Source organism: Rattus norvegicus, chromosome 13, assembly GCF_021556685.1.
Source record: "Rattus norvegicus strain SHRSP/BbbUtx chromosome 13, alternate assembly SHRSP_T2T, whole genome shotgun sequence".
NCBI classification, from domain to species: Eukaryota; Metazoa; Chordata; class Mammalia; order Rodentia; family Muridae; genus Rattus; species Rattus norvegicus.
The window spans coordinates 69,540,108-69,552,764 of NC_141546.1; the positions used below are offsets into that span (position 1 = coordinate 69,540,108).

Here is a 12,657-nt window from a genome sequence, read left to right on the forward strand (position 1 = left end):
TATTATTTTTAAGTAAAAAATAAAAAACGAAAAAAGAAAATCGTAAGCTTGCAAGTATAGTTTGATTTCACTTCTGTGACAGAGAGGAGGGAAAGGGGAGGAGGAACAAGCTCTGGGCAGCTTAGGCATTGGAGGTGGGGAAGAACATGTGTTGTATGGAGGGGGTCCTGGGAAGGACGAGACCAAGAGCAACGGCTCGAGGCTGGAGTCAACCCAGCACAGTCGTTACAGGGGCACCCTCCCCTGTCCCATGTATGCTTTCCCGAGCTAGCCACAGCTCTGACCTCCTCTAAACACAGAACCTCCCCCTGCTCTCTCGAAGTCTGGGGAGGATGGGGGCTTCGACACTAATGTCAGTGGGTAACGAGGCTGTGTCGTAGGGCACCTGGTGAACATGAAGCTGGGCGGTGGCGTGTGGGCATTGCTGCAAACGGTCTGCAAGCAAGGGGTCCTAGACAAGAGGGAGTCGGGGGGGGGGGGGAGAGGCAAACTCCACGGTCATCCGCCCCCTTCCCGACTTAGACAAGAGAAAAGTGGTGAAAGGGTGGGGGCGGGGACGGGGGGACGGGAGGGGGACAGGGACGGGGAATAAAAGAGAGCCAGGCCTAGGAATGGCCAGCAGAAGGGATGTCCAGTACTAAGAGGGGAGTATAGGGCTCCAGGTCAGGAGGCTGCCAAGTAGCCGTACCTCAGTTTCTCCAATGATGAGACTGTGGTATCAATGGTCTCATGCAGCCAGATGCTGGAACTGTGTGGGAGGTATCAACCCTGTTACATAAGCATCTGTTTTCAACGACGTTTTCAGCTCTAATGCCCACCACAGATTTTCCCTCGATTATGTTCGCCCCCTCAGCAGTATTTCTACTCTGTCTCCGGGCATCCTATCACATCCAAGAGAAGATGTCCTCATCTTTGCCTTGACTCGCGCACAGCCAAGGTACCCAGGTAGGCTCTTTCAAAAGCAGGATGGAAAGCCGGCGCAGGCTAGGGTGGAGGGGATGCCCTGGGATGAGATAGATAACCTCTTAGATAACCTCTTCCGCTTCCTGGCCTGTCATTTGATGAATGGCCTCCAGGGCGCGCTAGTCCTCTGTAACAATATGCAGCTTCCCAGACTATGACTGCAATGAACAGAAATAACCACTGGAGGGCACCATAGAGTTACTTTCCCTATTGCTGGCATGGGAGGATGCTGCTTTCAAGACCCTTTTCCCCCCCATAAAGGTGACTGGGTATAGAATCTTGGAATAGTCCAAAAGCTAAATGATCTGAAGATATTCAGTTAGGTCTACTCAGGCGTGGCAGGGATAAGGGAGAGATGCAGGAAAAGGATGGGAAGAGGAAGGCAGAAAGAATTCTGAACAGAGGCTATGGTTGCAGGCTCCTTTCCCCATCCCTCCTTCAAGGTCAAGGCAACAGACCTAGTGCTGGCTCCCTGCATGTGTTCAGGAAAAGGAAAAGACACGTGTTCCCCCCCCCCCATCTCCACCCTCCAGAGCCGCTGGTGGCTTCAGGGGAAGCAGAGAAGCTAGGCATGCATGCTGCTGTTTTGAGGTAGAGGGGTGTTTCCTCTCTCTCTCTCTCTCTCTCTCTCTCTCTCTCTCTCTCTCTCTCTCTCTCTCTCTCTCTCTCTCTGTGTGTGTGTGTGTGTGTCTGTCTCTCTGTCTCTGTCTCTCTGTGTGTGTGTGTCTGTCTCTCTCTCTCTCGTGTGTGTGTGTGTGTGTGTGTGTGTGTGTGTGTGTGTGTGTGTGTGTGTGTGTTTGAGATAGGGTTACACTATGTGGGCCAGACTGGTCACAAACCCAAGATCCTTCTACCTCAACTTCCTGAAAGCTGAGACTGTTTATGTTCCTGAAGCCTGTGGTCCTGAAGCTTGTGTTCGTCGTGCTTCTAGCAAAGCAGGGGCCCTCCTTCCCCAAGTGGGGGTTCTAAGGACATATCCACAGCTGTGAGTCAAAGCTGCATTGTTTCAGGCAACATCCAGTTCTTTCCCTCACTCTGCCCCAGAGGGAAGTTTCTAGAACTGTGCGAGACATGAAGGCAGAAACACTAAGAAAAGAAGTCATCACTAGAGACCAGTTATACAGATGAACCCTTGTTTTGAAGCTTTCCAGAAGAAGTAAAGAAATTGAAGGGTGTTGTTGAAGCTGCCCAAAGGGCGTGTGTGTGTGTGTGTGTGTGTGTGTGTGTGTGTGTGTGTGTGTGACTGTATGTGAGTAAGTGTGTGTGAATTTATGTGAGTGTGTGTGAATGTGTGTGTGAATGTGTGTGTGTGAGTGTGTGAGTGTGTGTGAGTGTGTGTTATATGTGTGTGAGACTATGTGTGTGAGTGTGTGACTGTGTGAGTGTGTGTGACTGTGTGTGAGTGTGTGTTATGTGTGTGAGTGTGTGTGAGTGTGTGTGATTGTGTGTGTGACTGTGAGTGTGTGATTGTGTGTGTGACTGTGAGTGTGTGTGTGAATGTGTGTGTGTGAGACTGTGTGTGACTGTGTGTGTCAATGTGTGTGAGTGTGTGTGTGACTGAGTGTGTGTTTGACTGTGTGTGTGACTGTGTGTGTGTGACTATGTGTGTGAGTGTGTGTGTGAGTGTGTTTGTGTGTGAGTGTGTGTGAGTGTGTGTGAGTGAGTGTGTTTGTGTGTGTGAGTATGTGTGTGAGTATGTGTGTGAGACTGTGTGTGTGAGTGTGTGTGAGTGTGTGAGAGTGTGTGAGTGTGTGTGAGTGTGTGTCTGTGCACACTCATGCAGATGTGTGTGAGTGTTCACGTGTGAGTGCACACATGTATGGATGCACATTCATGTGTTTGTATGTGGAGACCAGAGGTCAGCACGTATGCTCTCCTTATTTTTAAAATAAGATCTCTCACAAAACCCAAAGCTAAGCTGGCTGTAGAGTGAGCCTGGGAAATCTTCCTGCTTCTGCCTCCCTGGTCCTAAGGTCACAGGCACACATGCTGGGCATTTATCTGAGTGCTGGAGACCTAAGTCAGGTCTCCATGTCTGCACTTTACTAATTTCCCAAAGGGCCCATATCAAAGCAAATCCCTAGGACTTACTGGGATTGAGTCAGCTTCTGGGGAAGCCTGCTCCCCTGGATTCTCTGTGGCTTCCTGTTCTGCTCAGAATCCTGAGGAAGCAGGGCATATGCTGCAGGTCTCCTCTTGGCTGCTGGTTCTCAAATGTGTTGCTGTCTGGGGATTACAGCACGTGTTGAAGGCTCGAAGTTTCTGTGTTCTGTTTGCAGGCATGTTATACTGAAACTCTAAGAGTCCAAAATACTTAATCTTCAAGCAAGGGGAGTTGGACTTTGCTGAACTGAAAACCGAGGGAACTTCAGAGCCAGCCTGTCATACAAATGATTGAAATTAGCTGAGGGTAGCAGTAGAGTTAGTAGGGACCAACGTGACTTTCAGACTGCCTAACCTCCAAAAGGACATAATTTGGAATGGAGCTAAAATATCAGGTCATTCAACAAAAGAATTTTTATTCAACTAAATACATTTTTCTCCTGCAATGATTTCCACAGACACTACTACTCAAAGAACTAAGCCAAGTTGTGCCCAACTTTGCCAGCAGGTGGCAGCACGTGCCTCTAGATCTGTGTGGGGTTGGCCGCTTTTCAAGAGGGCCAGAGGGAAAATGGCTTGATAGCCTGAATTTCTAGTACCGTTGAGTGTAGTGCAAATGACCATGAGGATACTATTTGAATGTCCAATTGTCCTTCCTCCAAAACGGGCTGCCCCATCCTCATTGGAGCACCACACACACACATACACACACACATACACACACACACACACACACACACACACACACACATACACCAGTACAGCAGAGAGTAGATGAAGATGAGACAAAAGTTAGAGTGGGAATTCAGGAGGGATGCATTGGTCACTACATGGTCCTGCATGTGGAGGAATGGTTCCTGCAAATCGCCCGCCTCTTAGCATCCCCATTCCCCCATCTTCACCTGCCTGGTCTGGAGGATGTTGATGCTAAATGCTCATTTGTACTCACTGCCATCTTGTGCCAGGAACTGTGTGTTTCTATGCCTACCCATCCCCATGCTGCTGACACTGTGTCTGCAGCAGATCCCAACCCTAACGGAGTCAGCCTCTGCTTCACCTTCCTCAGATGCCCAAGGCAGATGGTACCTGGGGGAAAGGGGCAAGCAGTGAACCAATTGTTACCTACTGTTTCCCTTGTGGCTGTTTAAGCACACCCCTGCACTCATCTGCAATCCAGCAAAAGAGGAGAACGAGGCCTGGAATCACAAATCAAACTAGACACAGTCTGCACAGAGGCAGGAAGGAGGACCATCCTGGGACAACCTTCATTGTGCGTGCCTTGTTTGACAGCCTATGAGTTCCACAGGGATAGCCTGCTCCACTGCTAGAATCTCCATTATCCTGAGATAGTCCTGACAACACAGGAGTAAGCACTTAGGTCATAATTTCCACCACGCCAACACTTCACGGAAAATTCTTCCCTTTGCAAACACACCAAATGCAGGTGTTGTTTTTTAACTCCAGTGGTGCAAAGAGGACCAGGCAGCACAGATTCTCCCCGTGGCTCTGACACTCTCTCGTGTGCAGAGGAGACAAGCTGCTGCAGGTGGTGACAGGACACAGTGGCCAGGGGCCTCTTGTAGACCGTATGAGGAGGACAACCTTTGGGGGGAGACACCAAAGGTCTAAATGACAAGAGTTATGACAGCTGATCTAGAGAAAAGCCATTCTAGATGAAGGGTAGATCCAGGGAAGGAGCATAAACAGGCTTAGTCTGAGCACGAAGGCAGGCCAGTGCTTGGGGAACACAGGTCATTCTCTATGGAGAGTGAGAGACACTGACCAGCACAGAGCAGGTGGGGTGACAGAAAACAGCTTAGACTCTGAGCGGCCCTGTCTGCTGTGATAGACACACTCACTGGTCCTAGGGAAACAAAGATCCAAGGAGAGAGACCAATTAGAGGGCTATTGTGATAGTGTAAGTGACAGTGGCTTGGACCTGGTTAGCAGCCATGAGGATGGACAAGCTTTGCCCTTAGGGTATGTCTGAGAGCCCGTATCAACAGGGCTTGCTAACTGGCTGGAAGTGGGGGGAAGAGAGAGAGAGGAGAAATGAATGATAGAGTCTGGTTTGGATTACTGGGTAGATGGCACTGTATCCTGAGCCAGGACAACGATGGGTTGACACTGTGTCAGAAACGAGGAGGAGTTCTGTCCCACAATGTTGTGTCTTAAACGCAGGACGAGAGTGCAGAGATAGCCAACCAAATATTTTTGCTGCAAGAATCAAAGGTTTGGGAACCTAAGGATGTGGCTCAGAAAGTAAGAGCGCGTGCTACACAAGCTCGAGTACCTAAGTTCAAATCCCAGCACTTACATAAAAATCAGAAACCGGACATGGCTGTACACAATGCCTGTGACCTCACCGCTGTGTGTGAATGGGGGTGGGTGGGGAACAGGAAGGTGACTAGGGCTTTACTAGCCACCAGCCTAGCTCCAGATTCAGTGAAATACCCTGTCTCAAGGAAGTAAGTTGGAGAGAGATGGATTGGGACACACACACACACACACACACACACACACACACACACACAATGAGTTAAGTAAATATAGGGTCCTGGCTGATGTCACCCATGAAGACTGAAGGCACAGAAGAAGCTCAGAACAATCCTGGGTCGTACCAACATTGCTCTAATGTGGTCTAACAAAAGTGTCTCAGATTTACAACAGGACTGCCAAGTAAGTGCTAAATCCCACCAGGGGCCACAGACTGACTGCCCAAGTAACTTCTACAAGCAACCTTGCAATAAGTCAAGAATGAACTGGATGCCTGCCATCCACCCAGTGCTGCAGGATCACCGCAGGGGACACTGGACTAGAGAGAACAGCTTAGTGGAGCAAGCAGCAGCTGTGCAGTCAGGGGACATGGCGTGGATCCCCGGCTCTGTCACACAGAGCCAGCCACTCGGTCTCTCTAAGCCTTTGTTACCCAGTGTACAGATGGGCGCTGCTCCCTAGTCTCTCCTTTCATCTCTCGGGCCTCTGTCATGTGCCAGGCACTGTGCCGAGCAACGGGGACGGACACAGTACTGAGCAATGGAGACGCCAGTGGAGAGCAGACAAGTGCCTCTGTGCACAGACCAGAGGGGGAAACAGACATGTAAACAGGCAATTACAATACTGGTGATAAGCACTGTAGCTGTGGAAATGCCGCTTCCCTCTTCATAGAGAAAGCCATGCCAGCCTACGCAGACGTTAGAGTTACACATAATTTCCTTTCTTCCGAGCCCATAGGTAATAATAGTCCCGTATGAAATGTTTCTGTTCTTTGTAACGGTACCTATTATTTCCATTAGTATAAATAACACAAGCAAGGCACCTAGCACATAGCCAGGGCTCAATCAGCAGTGATTGTTAAGGTAGACTTCTGACCCAGCACTATCTCTTGTTTTGGGGCTCACTTTTCTCTCCAGTAAATTAGGAATCACAATGGCTGGTCTATAGGTTGGTTGTGAGGACCACATGAAGAGTATACGTGAAGACATTGTGTGAGCTGGAGGGAATTATATTAAGGAATTTCGTGAGTGGGAACCTGCTCTTTCTGCACTGCTTGGTAAAATTACAAACCTCACTCTTTAAGGAGTCTTAACCAAAGCTCTTGCTAACCCACACACCAAGCTTGAGGAAACCTCTTAACAGGTTCTTCTGGAAACAACATTCTTTACGTGGTAACCCGTTTCCTGGGAAAGCAGATGGGGCCATTGTCCTTAGAACAGACCTGGAGAGCTTTCTGTAGGAAACAGCCTGGCACTCGGAGAATCCTCCTCCTCCTCTCTCAGTCCTTTCCTTACCAGCGTTTGGCTGGCCCCACTGTAGGCAATACCATAGGGAAACTCCCAGGTTGGTTTCTAGTCTGCTTCCTGCATCACCAGAGTCCTGACTTGGTGCCAAGGAGGAGGGATTTGTAATGCTCTGTGTGTGTGTGTGTGTGTGTGTGTGTGTGTGTGTGTGTGTGTGTGTGTCTGTCTGTCTGTCTGTCTGTCTGTCTGTCTGCGTGTATGCATACGCAGGTGTGTGTGTGTGTGTGTGTGTGTGTGTGTGTGTGTGTGTGTGTGTGTATGTGGTGGGCTGTCAGATGTGTGAATGACAGAGAAGGCCCCAGGAGGAGCAGAGCTGAGGGAGGAGCAGGAAACTGGCAGAGGAGCAGATTTCCTGCAGCAAATCCCTGCCTGAGAAGGAAACTGCAGGATGCTGTGTACAGAACAGAAGGCAGGAGACGTGGGGTTCTAGAAGCCCTGAAGAGGGCAGGCAAGAACACTCCTCATTTCCTCAGCTGATTGTTCAGACGGAGTCAACAGCCCACACAATCACACCGCATGGCTGGCTCCTGCTATTGTGAGCTCAACCATATAGCAGACACTGTTCCCAAACCCAGAGATAAGACAAGGTCTCTGCTCGCACTCCAGTACGAAATGTATGTCTGCGCGTTGAAGAAGCAGATGCTAGAATGACAAATAGGGCAGCATAGATGTCGGCGAGGATGGAGTGGATACTGTTTCATGTAGATCGAGCTGGCCATCAGTCCCTCTGACCAGTGAGGGAAGGTGAAGGTACAGGGAGAGGGCCACTGGGGCAGCGGTGAGAGGTATCGACCACCTTGGAGGAGTATCAAGGGCTGAAAGTAGCTAGTGCAGAGGGCAGGGTGACTGGGACAGAGGGTCGGAGCCATGTCACCTCTGTGGAAGACAAGGAGCAAGCACCACAGGCAGGAAAAAGATTCTGCAGGTCCCCACAAGTCATAGGAAGGACTGTTGTGTGTGAGACAGGAAGCCACCATAGGGTTCTGAGCTGAGGGCTGCTTTAACACAGGGTTGCAGACTCTCACAGGAACTCCATGCCTGTCATCCCAATTCCATTTTTAAATCTAAAGAAATAGGGTAGGGGATACTTAACTACCACACGAGGAAAAGATTCTAGCCAATAGGAATGGAAATAGGAAGGGTGTCTAAGAGGTGACCAGACTAATCCCCTTTGAACAAAGTACTTAAGTGCTTCGTGCCCCGACTATAAAAGCAGAAATAACAGATCTTATGGTTTTGCTTTTCTATGTCCCGCCCCCAAAGGTTCTCATGTTGAAGACTTGATCGAGTGTAGCAGTGTTCAGAGGTAAGCCTTTAGGTGGACACTGGATCTTGTCAGCTCTGATCTCACAATGAATTCATCCATTCACAGATTTGTAGAGTAATTGTTTTATGGAGAGAGGCCTTTGTCACAACCATGAGCTTTTTCTCTTTGCTTCTTGACCACCATGGAATGATTGACATTCCTCTGCCATGAGACTCCACCAGGATGCATGGGCCCACAACAGGGCTAGAAGCAGCTAGGCCAAGAGACCACAGACCAAAACCTCTGAAATCTAAGTTAAATATAAAAACCTGAGCTTCATCCTGTAACTTAACTTCTCTCAGGTGTTTTGTCACAGTGGCACAAGATGACAAAATAGCAAGGACAGGTTCATTCGACTGACAGAAGAGCAAAGAAACTCACATTCGGAAGAATAATACCAGGTACCAGGTAAGCACTATGAATGTGTGTGTATGTATGTATGTATGTATGTATGTATGTATGTATGTATTATTATTATTATTATTATTTATTTTCTGTTAACAGCAACCTTATTATTTCATTGATGAAAAGTTGTAATTGTGACATATTTCATATTAAATTTATTACAGTGGAAGTTATGCATATACACATACACACATAGACACATACACATATACATTCGCAAACATATAAATGCACACATACACATGCAAATACATATACATGTCTGTGAATAGAAATAAAAGGTGTCTTGGAGCAGGGGGCTCATGGCAGAACAGATAAAAGGTGAGCAGATACATCATTAAAGGAGAGCCAAGCAGGACTGTCAAGGGCCAGGTGTTGGTGTGAAAAAAGGGAATGGCTTCAACATCTCTGGCCATAGTACCCAACAGATCATAGGTCCCACAGTGCCCAAAGATCATAGGTGCCACTGTATCAGAATGCCCAACAGATCATAGGTACCATTTACTGAGAAAAAGAAGACAGCAGGAAATATTGACCTGAGAGAAAACCATTGTTTTGGTGTTAGAGGTATTAAACTTAAGATGCCTAAGAACATACAATTGAAGATGCTAAGAGATGAGTAGGGCATGTCTAAAATTCAAGAAAAATGTCTTGGAGATACAAAGGTGTGAGTTACCAACATGTGATGGCAGCTTGAGGGCTGGAGTTGGGTGACATCACTAGGAAATAAACATTGGTGGGAAGAGAACAGACGCCAGAGAGCTGCCACTCAGAGATGAAAAAAGAGAAAGGGAAACAAGGAAGAGAGGTCATGGGTCACAGAGAGGAAATGGAGAATTACTTTCACGATAACCATGGGGGATTGGGGAGGATAGGAAGAGTCAGCAATAAAATATTACTGCCAACACGCCTGCTGCTAGACATCCCTCAAAATGGACACAGAAGACCAGGCAACCGAGAGATAGTCTGAAGGTCGCGCTGAAATGACTTCAAAAGAGAATCATGAGAGCAAGCCTGGGAAACAGGAAGTAGACAAGAGGACTCAACTTCCCCTACCCAGTCATGAGACTCCCCCAAGGAGTCCACAGTAGCAGAAGGAAAGGGCTGGTTCCGGGGCAGATGCAGAGATGGGCCGTGTGGTACGGAGGTCATGCATGCCCCTCTGGTTGCTGCTGTCTACCCAGTGAAGTAGGAAGGCAGCTCCAGGCATGAGCTCAGGTGGGCTAAAGGAGATGTTGGGGATTGAGAATGAAATGCTCTGCCCAAGAGTTTGACCATGAATACAAAAGTGCAATGTAGTAAGACTTCTGAGCAAATTGCCAGGGTGACTTGAGGCAGTGGTTGTGTTTCTGACGACAGTATGGCTGTAGGGTGTTTTGTAGAAATGTTCAGATATGTGAGCTCATGTGGGCATGCCAAGCAGGATAAAGGCAGAGTTGGAAATCCAGAAAACTAGCCTGATGAAGCAACAAAGGAGCAACACAGCAGAGACCGAGTCCTAAGAAGGGATTGTGGTGACGTAGAAGCTTCAGTGAACATTGGCCAACCCTTAACTGGACTAGACACCAACATGGGAAGCAGCAGGCATCCTTTACCTTGGCTAATGACTGGTTCATGGGGGTAGACAAAAAAGTAAGAGGACGATTGTTTTGATGTAGATGCAGTGAGATTGCAGTGGTTTGAATATGCTTGGCCTCATCAGAAATGGCTCTATCAGGAGATGTGGCCTTGTTGGAATAGGTGTGGCCTTGTTGGAGGAAGTGTGTCACTTTGTAGGTGAGCTTCAAGGATTCCTAGTGCTCCAGCTCCACCCAGTGTGGAAGAGAGCCTCCTCCTGGCTGCCTTCAGAAGACAGTCTCCTCCTGGCCACCTTCAGATCAAGATGTAGAACTCTTGGCTCCTCCAGCACCAAGTCAGCCTGCATGATGTCATACTTCCAACCATAAGAGTAATAGACTGAGTCTCTGAAACTACTTTCCTTTATAAGGGTTGCCTTGATCATGGTCATGGTGTCTCTTCACAGCAATGAAACCCTAAGACAGAAAATCGAAGAGTCTACGGAGCTAAGCATTAGAGGGGATTTACTGGACAGGAGGAGGAAAGGTGGCAGGAAGAAAAGGAAAGGGAAGGGAAAGTTAAAAGATTTTCTTGATGTCACAATATGAGGTCTAAACCAGAGGTTTGCAGGGGTTGCCTGAGACCATTGGAAAACACAGAGATTTATACTACTATTCATAACAGCAAAATTACATTTATAAAATAGCAACAAAAATAATTTTATGACCACCACGCCATGAGGACTGTGTTAGGTCAAGACATTAGGCAAATTGAGACACTGCTTTAGACAGTGCTTATATTGGGGTTTGGAGAGTTTGAAGAGAGTCATTAGAGAGAGAATCTCTGAGGATAGGGTGAAGAGGTGTAATGTCTTAGACATAGGGGTCTCCAGCAGGTGGCAGTGATGAGTGTTGGGGGACAGGTGGTGGATGAGCCAATATCACTGACTCTAGCACTTGCTATTTCTCACGGATCAACTCTAACTCTAACCAGACTTCTAACTCCATCCCCTTCTGAAGTTGTGCCCTTTAAGGTCATGTTCCAAACCCAGGCAGCTCCCTCTTTATCCTCACTGTCTTGGGCTTCCAGCGTACCCTGAACAATGACACCTTCCTTTCCTTCCTTCCTTCCTTCCTTCCTTCCTTCCTTCCTTCCTTCCTTCCTTCTTTCTTTCTTTCTTCCTTTCTTTTGCCCCCTAAACCCCAAAGATTTATCTATTCATTCATTCATTCATTTATTTATTTATTTATTTATTTATTTATTTATTTATTTATTGTATATGAGTACATTGTAGCTGCCTTCAGACACACCAGAAGAGGGCATCAGATCTCATTACAGATGGTTGTGAGCCACCATGTGGTTTCTGGGAATTGAACTCAGGGCCTCTGGAAGATCAGTCAGTGCTCTTAACCACTGAGCCATCTCTCCAGCCCAACACCTTCCTTTTGAAAGTGGTTTTGTTCTGGCTGCTTTGCCTCCTATCTCCTCAGTCAATTCTTCTCACCTCCCTATGGGCTCCTCTCCAACGCTACATTCCTAAAGACCACTATGTCCCCAGTACCCAGGCCAATGGTGTGTCTCCCCTGTTTCTCCTCTCAATGCACCTGCTTAGTGGAATGCAGCTTGCTAACTCTTCTTCCTGCCATGACAGGTAGGCATCTGGAACCAGATCCTGATATCCCTCCAGCAGCAAAAGTGATCTGGGTGAAATACATCAGCTTTTCCACATTGCTAGTCATGGCCAAGCTAGTTTTACCTTGACTATTGTAGGAGTTCTTACATTGGGACCCAGAACAATGGGATGGCATGAACAATGTGAACTTCCTGCAAGTCTTCCAAGTCATGTTTAAAAGGTTAGACAGAGGTGGAGAATAAAATACTTCTCTTTGCTTCCTTGATTGAGATAGGGTCCTCCTATGTAGCCCTGACCGCTCCAGCCCTTACTATAGAGCAGGCTCACCTTGAACTTGAAGTGTCTCTTGCTTTGGCTTCCTGACTCTTAGGAATGGGCCTTGACACTTGTGAACATGAGCAAATACATATCATAATAATATCAAATAATACCATAGTTATCTACTTCTTCCTCCTTCATTTCCAAACTGAGTTTCCGAGACTTCCTTAGGTTACCTTGAGTCCTCAGTCTCTCAACCCTCATACTAGTTGACTGGTCAAATCACCTCAATGGCTATTGAGATAAGAAATACCATCGGAACGACAGTACCATGCTCTCAAGGTAAAAATCAGAGCCAGCCTAACAGGGTACAGATCTCTCATCAGTACCGAACTGCAATCACAATGCAGTTATTATCAAGTGGCCCTGAGAAAGTCACTTCCCTGTGTCTATTAGCTAAATGCAGACAATAACTGTCTCATTGTCCTCATAGTTGCAGTGAGGAGTTAGTACATGAGGTGTTTCCCCCGCCCTTAAAAAGCTGTAGGTTTGAAAAAATAACGGCACTAAGATGTGAATAATGCTGTTCATACTCAAATCCTGCATCTCAGAAGCTCCTCACATACCAGGGC

The 12,657-nt window shown here is 47.5% G+C and overlaps 1 protein-coding gene across 1 annotated transcript in view; it reads right to left on the bottom strand.

The window, feature by feature from the left end:
* Positions 1 to 12,657, bottom strand: part of Cacna1e (calcium voltage-gated channel subunit alpha1 E) — a 484,040-nt gene that overhangs the window by 373,966 nt on the left and 97,417 nt on the right. The gene's annotated exons all lie outside the window — the stretch shown is intronic.